The sequence below is a fragment of the Nycticebus coucang genome, chromosome 11, assembly GCF_027406575.1.
Source record: "Nycticebus coucang isolate mNycCou1 chromosome 11, mNycCou1.pri, whole genome shotgun sequence".
In the NCBI taxonomy this organism is placed as follows: domain Eukaryota; kingdom Metazoa; phylum Chordata; class Mammalia; order Primates; family Lorisidae; genus Nycticebus; species Nycticebus coucang.
The window spans coordinates 32,862,240-32,872,751 of NC_069790.1; the positions used below are offsets into that span (position 1 = coordinate 32,862,240).

Here is a 10,512-nt window from a genome sequence, read left to right on the forward strand (position 1 = left end):
ACATCTGGATAGTGAGCATCCTCTGTCTAAAGCTGCTTTGCCATTGAGCAGATGCCCAGGAACTTCCCTTTGGAAGGCTGATGAGATGCTGACGTTGTCTTCAGCAAGCCTGTGTGGACAGTCTGCAGGCTCCGAGGCCAGGCCGCCTGCTACTAGTGCCCTGGGGATTCCTCCTCAGCACTTAACGTTAATCACCCCTCCCCCAGGCCCTTCTGCAAAGTCCCAGCCCAGGCCTCTGATGTCATTGCAGGCCTATGATTAAACACCAGCCTGAGATCAGCCCGGTGACAGAAGGGGTCATCAGTAATGGGTCTGAGAGAGGTTTCAAGGCCCTGGGTAATATGTTATTCATTACCAATGTCGATTGAGGGACTGTGAACCTGTCTGCTGGTTGGTAGCACTTTATATGACATCTCCCCAGGGTCACTGCAAAAGCTCACAAGTACCGAATACAGTTTTTGTTTGATGACTGGAGGTGGAGGCGTGGTATAAACATATGATGTTAGTATCTCATAAGGTAGCAGAGCTGAGTAGAGATGAAAAAGTTCCCCCACTGTAAGCAATTTAGAGAGCCGCATCAGAAATGAAATGGTTGTTGATTTGTAGACATGGTGACTTATATGTACGTACACCTTCACAAATATATATGCTTGTATATACAGACATTTATATATGTACACACTATAGATTTGTATATTGTTTTTTAATGTTTTGGAATGAGCTCTGAATTTAGATATCTTGTGCACACCCAGTCTGTGTGCAGAGGGCAGGGTTGGAACCTGCAATGTGTGCCTGGTCGTCCATGGAAAGCCCCTGCAAGGTCTGAGAACCTCTGTAATTGTTAGTGAATTTTTGCATGGAGCACTAAGTTACTTAACCTTTCCAAGCTTTTCCAGTCATTTACAAGATGGGGGAGTAATATCTGCTGCATTGGGGTAGTGTGAGGATTAAATGAGAAAATGCACATCAAGCACTTCACACAAGGCCCAGCTCCAAGGTGCTCTGTCAGTGTTAGCTGTTAGAATTAGAATTGTTACTGCTGCTGTTATTATATGCCTATATGAATTTTAATTGGGTATTGGAGCCACAGATTATGTTTTACAAGGTTTTCAGAGGAAATTTTGAACCAAATAGGTTCAAACCACTGTTTGGATAGATAGAGCCACTGCAGGGCAATCTTTTGCAGGATCAAGAGGTTTAAACCACTGTTTTGGATAGATAGAGCCACTGCAGGGCAATATTTTGCAGGATCAAATTGACTTTGTCAAAAGTAGAAGATAAGTGATTTCCCCAAAAATTTGGGAGCAAGTCCTATGGTCCCCAGATCTGTAGGAAGCTAGAAGATTCTGCTAAGGTTTATGCCACTGCTGTTTTTCTTCCACCTTCCAATAGTTAAAAAAAAATTTTTTTTCTCACTCTTACAACTATTCTCCCCGCCTCCCCCACATGCCCCAGGCAAAGTTCATGGAGGCAGAGTTATTGATTTTGTATATATCTCTTCCTACATCTTGCATTCTTTTGGTTGGTGTTTTGGCTATAATAATGATAATAATAATAATAATGATGTCCTTTTATCATTTAGTTTCATTCTAGAATTATAAGATAAAAATTTCTTTTCCTTTTTTTGGAAGGGGCAAGCATTCCAACTACAGCACATAGGAGTTCAAAGATAGTACAGGTCCCAGGTACCTTTCGCCCATGTGTGGATTCATGTAACCACCACAATAATCAAGACACAGAACTGTTTCATCACCACAAAGGTCTCCCTCATGCTACCCCTTGATAGTCACACCCACCCTTCCCTCTCCCAACATTCTTCATTCCTCACAACCATTAATGTGTTGACCATCTCTGTAATTTTATCATATTGAGGATGTTATGTGAATGAAATTGTACAGCATGTAATCCTTTGAGACTTATGAAAAAGTCTATAAGATAAAAATTCCAACTGTAAATTGCAGCTTTTCATGTGATATAAGTTAAAAGTTGTTATTTCCAGGTTTGCAAACTGAGCCAGAAGAGGGCAAATTTTTCTTTTTTTTTTAAATTGATAAGATAGGTTTACTGTCTTTTTTTTTTTTTTTTAAGGTTTCTTTTTTTTTTTTTTTATTGTTGGGGATTCATTGAGGGTACAATAAGCCAGGTTACACTGATTGCAATTGTTAGGTGAAGTCCCTCTTGCAATCATGTCTTGCTCCCATAAAGTGTGACACACACCAAGGCCCCACCCCCCTCCCTCCATCCCTCTTTCTGCTTCCCCCCCCCATAACCTTAATTGTCATTAAGAGGGCAAATTTTTCTTATGTACATACTAAGTCAGAAACAGTTACTCTCAATTCACATTATGCCAAACCCAAGCACCAAGTAAAACATCATGAAAGAGACGTCCTGCAGTGTAGTGGCCCTAGGAATCGATTTACAGCAAACTCTACTGGGGAGGAGGTAGCTCCCTCTTGTCATAAATCTGTAGGCCTTGTAGATAGACTGAATGGTTGAAACTACATTCCTGGTAATCTACATGATTTTTCACATAGAGATAAAGAACCATAGCTGTGAAAGTTACAGAATACCAAATTACAGGTAGTAAAAAGACAGTCAAGCCTATAGTCTAAAAATTAACTTAACTGCTTGAGGAAAGATATGGCTATAAAGTTAAATGGTATAATTTCATGTATGGAAATGGCTGTCTTTTCTTATATTTAAAATTTATCTTATGACATAATTGCATCTACGCAAAGCCAATTTTTAAATGGGAAACATTCCTCTGTCTGGATGTTCTTTCCATTTCGTTGGGGACCCTATGGAATAGCCCTACTCAAAGATCCAGGGGGGAAGCGTCAGCGCTCAGGAGCAGACTTCAATGAACGTTTTGTTGGAAACCGGCCTCATCCATCTTTATCTGTTTTCAGCCTGAGGCAGCAGGCCAGCTTTTCAACCTATGGTATTTTGGTGGGAATTCTCCTTTAAGAGGATGTTCCAGGGGATTAGAAGCTGACCCAGTATGCAGGAGGCCTTCAGCTGGAGCTGCCACAGAGATGATCAGTGGGATCCTGGTGCAGCCAACTCAGTTTGGTTTCCCTTGGATCTTCTAGCTGACCTTAGAGCCCAGTGGTGTTCTGAATGTAGGACACTATTGTGTACAAGCAAGATGATAATCCAAGATCATTGTGCAAGTGGCATTCTGTTTTCCTTTCTGCAACAGCACTATTTGTCTGTAGGATTCAGTTCATCAAGCCTTCCTCGTATTCACTGTTCTTCATCGTGCTATAGGAAAATTCTGATACGGATTTTGTCTGAATTTTTCTCTTTATCAAGGAAGCAAAGGCCTTCGTGTTCTTCTAATTTTAATTAGAGGGATAGTTGCATGTAAGAATACGGTGATTTAAAATGTCAAACATTGTGCTTGTGGTGGTCCCCTGAGTCACAGAGACAGAAGCAGGAGCTACTTTGTTCATTTGTGTTGCGTTTGTTGAGTTCCTACTTCATTTGAGACACTTTCCTAGACCCTCTGGAGACTGTACAGAGGAATGGGACCTGGACCCTCTCTCAAGGGGTGGAGATGAGGTGATGAAGATGAGGCCGTGCAAACTGAAGCACGAAGGCATGCCTGAAAATGGTGTGTTGCAGAAGTGTAGGGCATTCCTATGGAAGTCAGAATCAAGAGACAGCGCATCTAGCGTTTACATGGGATAAGGTTTCTTGCTGGAGGTAGAAAAATTCAGAAAAGGCAATTTAAAGTGGGAAGGGGATGCTGACTTCATCTTCCTTAAAAGAATAACTCTAGGTACATATATTCTTTATGGAAATTAGGACGGAAGGGTAACGTGAGGGGACCTTACTTTCAACTTTCAGCTTTAGCTTCTTCTGTGACTTTAAAGCAAGAAAGTGTAAAAATAAAAAAAAAAAGCAAGACAGAAGAGTTGAGTCCTGTCCCTTTAATAGGTGTTGTGGATCTTGAAGGGCATGTCTTCCACATTGCAGTCATTCGTCAGGCCCCTGTGCCAGCTGGTTATAATCCTTGAAGTTGAAAAACATGACCAAAGTTTAAAAACCCTCCACTTCCCAAATGGCTGTCATGTGGCCTTTACCTAGTCACAGAAGGCGTCACAGTGGAATAAAGCAATCACTCTTTCCGGGAAAGCAAGAAGGATGCACTTCCTGGTGCTTAAATAGAACCTCTGTGAGTCTCTGATCATTCCCCTCCCCTCAGGTGACAGCAGTAACAGCCTTTGTCTTTAGGGGCAGGAATAATTAATGGGGAAGTGTACGTTTGTGGCTTTTGAGCAGCTAGAGTGCAACTGCTTATCCATTTCAACTTTCACCTAAACCTCTGAGAGACTCACTTCCTGAGTCAGTGGTGATTCTGCAATGCTAACAAAAGGCTCCCATTGATCACTGCCCTTTAGTAATTGCTGCCAGTGTGAGGCTGTCCCTCACAACTTGTTGACATCTCCTGACAATTTAAATACCACCCATGCTAAAGGCCTGAAGCCATCAGAATGCAAGATGAGGAATGAAAATGCAGATATGATTTGTCTAGCAAACTCAAGTGCAGGTTGAAATGAAAATGCAGATATGATTTTGTCTAGCAAACTCAAGTGCAGGTTGCAAAAAAAGCATCTTCAGTGATGACATTTTAATTGTGCAGTAGGAGATTTTAGCTTTTTTTTTTTTTTTTTGGCCAGGGCTGGGTTTGAACCCGCCACCTCCGGCATATGGGACCGGCGCCCTACTCCCAGTAGGAGATTTTTAGTGGACCCTCCTGGCTGTATTTGTGCCGAGATGGCCAGGCCAAATCCCAGTAGTTCTTATAATACTCTGTAAATAAGAAATCAGGAGGCAGTGATGTATCCATTAGCATATAAACACCCCCCTTGGATTTTAAAACAAAGGTGTGTTAGGAACTACCAGAAGGAAGGGTTTCATACCAAGGGTGTGGTGGAAGTTGGCAGCTGCATCTGGAAAAGCACTTTGCGACTCAACTGCACGCTATGTTCAGCAAACTGTGACTAGGGCTCTGCAAACTCTGGCTGCGGCCCAAATCCAGCTCATGCCTGCTGTTGTAAATAAAGTTTTACTGGAACCCAGCCATGCCCGCTTGTTGATGGATTGTCTGTGGCTGCTTTTTCTCTACAAGGGCGGAGTTGAAAGTTGAACAGAGACAGGAGGCAGCCTGCAAAGGTGGAAGTGTCTACCATCTGGCTCTTTAGAGAGCAAGATTGCCGATTTTCATTCTAAATTAATACATGAGTCCCAAGGACTATTTTCACCCTAAATCACCAAACTGAGCTTTTTGTGGGAGATTCTGTAATGTTAGAGAAGCCATGCAAATGAATGTGGGCTTTGAGGCCAGAAAGCTGGGCTTGAGAAAAATGGGCCTACAACCTGGGCTTGTTATGAAAACTCTTTAAAACTCACCTGCATCCTTCTTATTCTCGTTCCCTGAGATGCTAGTGCTCATAGGTAATGGATCCAGTCTCCTGTGACTTTAGGGATCATGGGAAAACTGGTGGAACTTTATTTCCCTCGGAAACTTTACAGTCTAAACTGTTGATTCTCACGTGGAAGTGTAAAAGTCGAACACCAGCTTTTGATTGGCATTTGGTTTGGCTGTGACTAAAAATTCCCAGTGCTACAGGTAGACTTAGTGAAAGTTAGGCACGCTTGTCTTCTCATTTCATAGTTAAATTTAAGCTTTCTAGAATGCTTACAGAAAGAATTCTTTATAGCTTGGAAGGAATCAGATTGCTGTAATTGTTGAAATTATCATAGTTGTGTGGGTGGAAAATCTAAAATGTTCTATCCTCATTTATTATAAAAGTCCCCGGTTTAGATTTTCACCAACAGGGATGCTAAATTGAGAACCAGCACTGGATTCCTTGATTTCTTCCATTTCCTACCCTTCAACTTCATAAAACTCTCTCATGCAGGCAGAGAGTTGTGCTGCGCCTTGGATGAAAAACCAGTGGGTTGTTGTGTTGAGAAAGCTTCTGAGGACGCATCTGGGAGCAGTAGGGAAAAGCTCCACGACCGATGATTGATACCAGCGATGATTCCAGAGGGAGAGTGGTGGCAGCTCAGCCTCATAGCTGTTATTCCCACACTCTGGTTTTAAGGGCCATGGAGTGCAGAGCAATCTTCTATTTCTTTGTTATCAACTCCTTTCTCTGTTGTCAGCAGGTCTAGGACTCATGTTCCCAGCACTGGGTCTTTTCATCACCTCTTATTCTGTTACCCTATTGCTCTATTTGTATTTCCTTCTATATTTATTTGATTTTGGCTCCTCTAATTGTGAAGTCTATCTTTTATAGACATTTCTGGTCAATAAGGGGTCTCTTTTCCATTCCCTGGGGCCAGCGCCTACAAGTATGCAGATTGTGACCTGGGCAACGTAGTCTGGGCAAAAGGTGTGATCCACGTTTTTATTCATTGCATTCTACTTAAGAAAGGGTTTTCTCTTTTCCTCTTTTTCTTTCTTTTTTTAATCCTTTACCAATAAATTCTTATTTTATTTAAATCCATTTTTTTGATGCTCAACTTGCTATCATTTTTGCATGTACTTCCTTGCTTTCTGGCATGACAAAATGTTCTAGATGCATCCTTATCTTCCCATCTGGAATCAGTCAGCCCTGGAATCAACCATTTCTCCAAGAGCCCTGGCTCCTTTATTTATTTATTTATTTATTTTTGGAGATACAGTCTCACTTTGTTGCCCTCAGTAGAGTGCCGTGGCATTATTGCTCACAGCAACCTCAAATTCTTGAGCTCAAGTGATTCTCTTGCCTCAGCCTTCCTAGTAGCTGGAACTACAGGCATCCACCACAAGGCCCGGCTATTTTCTTTTTTAGAGACAAGGTCTCAATCTGGCGTAGGTTGGTCTTGAACCTGTGAGCTCAGGCAGTCCACTCGCTTCAGCGTCCCAGAGTGCTAGGATTACAGGCATTAGCCACCACGCCCGATGCTGGCTCCATTTAGTTAGCAATGGTATTTAGAAACCGAGACTGGAGTGCTAGGTGTGCTCATACCTGAATGGAGTATAATTGCTTTGAGGGTAAAAATTTTTTTTTAACATTCTAATGACATTATGAGTTTATATTGATACTTCCAATTCCAATCCAACTCCCTAAGTATCTTCCTTGCTGTCCCATCTCTGCTTTTATATTTCTTTTCTTTACAATTCTTTACAGGGTTATAACCCTGGATCCCAACACCACCAACTCAATTACTGTGTCATAACTATAGCATTTACATACTTATTCATGCCCTCATCTTTATTTTAATCCTACTTCTACAATTATATCCATTAGATACTCACTATCAGTCCTTTTGCCAAAATTCCCCCAGTCATCTCTTGGTCGAAGAGTCGCATCACATAGTAGACCCCTCAGGAATAAAAGGTGTTTCACTGCATTTCAGACCTGAAAGCTTCTCCTAACATTACTTCTTGTTTCCAGATCTCTGGGTCTGTCAGGCTCTGCTGGGTTCCACATTTCTCTCCATCCCAGGATGTAGGCTGAAGGAGCTCCAAATTGTAACACTTTTCTTATGGCAGAGGGCAGGGACAAAAGAGGTTGCCCCAGACTATTCAAGTACATTTAAAGCTTTGGTTTAGATGTGGTGCACGTATTTGTTCACACTCTGTTGGCTAAGGCAAGTCACCTGGCCAAGCTTCCCAGTGGGCCCGGTATACTCCTCCCTCATGGAAGCACAGCAGAAGTGAGAGTGGCTAATACTTTTATAGGAAAAGAGATGTTAAAATGCTCAAGTGCAAAGTCAATCTTCAAGGGGGAGATTTTATTTAGCAGAACTTTTCAAATGAATTGACCACAGAACACTTTTCTTGAAGTACATCTTTTAGCACTCAAATTCCCTGGAGAACACTTCAGGAAATGCTGCTCTAGTCCATCTTGAGGTGTTAGAATTGACCTTAGAAAAGACATTCCTTTGAAGGTCTGGGTGAATGGACTGAATGGGGTTCTGAAACTCATGTTTCAGTGAGTGAGAAGGAAGCATGACAACCTTCCCACATCAGTGAGACCAATGCCCCTTTATTATCTAACACCTCTTCAGCCCTAAAGGGCTGTCAAATGTAGATCTGGAAAATACTCCTTAAGTTCACATGTTTTCTGATCCTATGGACCATCAGCAATCTCTTTAGGTATCATCCCTGCCCCCAACATCTTTCTTTTCTTCTTTCAAATAATATATTGCTAAGGAATTATCATTTGCTATGTATTCTTTTTTTTTTTTTTTGTAGAGACAGAGTCTCACTTTATGGCCCTCGGTAGAGTGCCGTGGCGTCACACAGCTCACAGCAACCTCTAACTCCTGGGCTTAAGCGATTCTCTTGCCTCAGACTCCTGAGTAGCTGGGACTACAGGCGCCCGCCACAACGCCCGGCTGTTTTTTTTTTTTTTTTGGTTGCAGTTTGGCCGGGGCCAGGTTTGAACCCACCACCCTCGGTATATGGGGCCGGCGCCCTACCGACTGAGCCACAGGCGCCACCCGCTATGTATTCTTTAAATAATAAACTAAAGAAACTTCATTTAATTGTTTGTATGTTTCCTTCTGGATGATTTTTGTCTTCAGATATCAGATATGGGAGTTGCTTTTAAAGATGATGAGAAATTGCTTACCGAGCATGTGATATGTGCATGGCAGGGTGCCTTCTTCATTTGTGAGCTTTAGCTATATGGAAAGCAGAGAAAAGAAATTTAAATTAGGAACACATATTCTTTTTGTACAGCACAAGGTAAATGTCTCATAATCTTGAAGTTATGAGATACAGGTTACCAGCTAAAAGATAGGATAGTAATAAGGGTATCTTCATTCTAGTGCCCCACGTGGGGTGCACTGGGTGATTTACTGTTTGTCTTCTGATATTAATTCTACTATGTGAAATGATGAAGAAGTTCTGCTAAAGATGGGGCAAGTGTTGCAGGACTGGATTGTGCCACACAGTATAGTTTAAGTTGCATTAATTTCCTTTTACCCCAAATGTATGATCTTTCAAGTCTTGCTTTTCAAAGTTTTTATTCTAAGTGTATATATAACATAGAATTAGCTATCTTTAACAACTTTTAAGTGTATAATTAGGTAGCATTAAGTATATTCACAATGTTGTGCAACCATCACCACTGTCAATTTCCAGAACTTTTTCATCATCTTTTTTTTTTTTCTCAAAATACGGAATACTTCACAAATTTGCATGTCATCCTTGCGCAGGGGCCATGCTAATCTTCTCTGTACCGCTCCAATTTTAGTATATGTGCTGCTGCAGTGAGCACACTTTTTCATCATCTTAAACAGAAACTTTGTACTCATTAATATAAACTCCCTATTCCCCATTCCCCTTAGCCCCTGGTAGCCTCTATTCTGCTTTTCGTCTCTATGAATTTGCTTATTCTAGGTATCTCATATAAGTGGAATCATATAATATTGTTCTTTTGTGTCTTGTTTATTTTTCTTTCTTTAATATTTCCAAGGTTCACCCATGCTGTCACACCTAAAAAGGAGCAACATGATTTATGCCTAGCACTCAGCTTAGATGTGGATCAAATTGGGCCTCACCCAGAAGCATCAACAATCTATAATTTAGCAAGGTTAGACTTGTCTTGTTCTTATAGGTGGTTTAAATTGGGTTTAAACAGATTTATACAAAGCTTTAGTGCAATGCTAGTAAGGTTCAAGTAAATTCATTCCTTTTTAAGGCTACATAGTATTCCATTGTAGGCATGTACCACATTTTGTTTACCTATGCATCTTTTAATGGACACTTGTGTTGTTTTCACCTTTTGGCTATTGTGAATAATACTTCTGTGGACTTTGGTATACAAGCCAAGTCTATTTTGGAGGGTTCCTGTTCATCTCTGAAGTCTTAACATTCTGGCACTCAGCTGGGCAGAGGTATAGTATCCAGTGAGTAAAATATGGATAATTGGGGGGGGATGATGGGAAGATGGTGGACTGAAGCCAGGTTTCCACAGAGGCTCCCGTCCTGAAGGAGAGTTAGGGGACGAAAATTTAGCAAGTAACCTGATGGATTCGAGCAACACCAAGCGAGAAAGTTGAAGAATGCTCATCAACCCTGCTGAGGAGAGCTGCGACCACAAGGAAGCAAATAAAAGGTACAAAACCCATCACCAAGCGGAAGGAAGTCCCCCCTCACCCACCTGATCGGTTTAAGGGCCCCACAAACAAAAGGGCAGAAATCAAAGGCCATCCCACTACACTTCACGGGAGAGACCTACTACAAACTGGACCTACCTCCCTTACTAGGATGCCTAGGCGTTCTCCTGCCAGGCATAAAATGGTATAAATCTGTAAATATCCTTTGCTGGCAACTCTGAGCACCCAGCACTTCCCTCCACTCACTCTGAGGTCTGAAAGCCTGTCCCCCAGGAGTTCGGATTCTTGGGTGACTCCTAAAGAGGACAGGACAGTCCCTGAGCTGCGGCTGGTCAGCGCTGATTCTGGGGCACGGGAGAGAGGTGAGGACAGTCAGTGGAGGGA

The 10,512-nt window shown here is 41.9% G+C and overlaps 1 non-coding gene across 1 annotated transcript; it reads right to left on the reverse strand.

Moving 5' to 3' along the window:
- Positions 1 to 9,180: 9,180 nt before the first annotated feature.
- Positions 9,181 to 9,287, reverse strand: LOC128560514 (U6 spliceosomal RNA). The gene has a single exon (XR_008373012.1). It is a non-coding gene; the product is annotated as a U6 spliceosomal RNA (small nuclear RNA).
- Between the last annotated feature and the right edge of the window lie 1,225 nt (positions 9,288 to 10,512).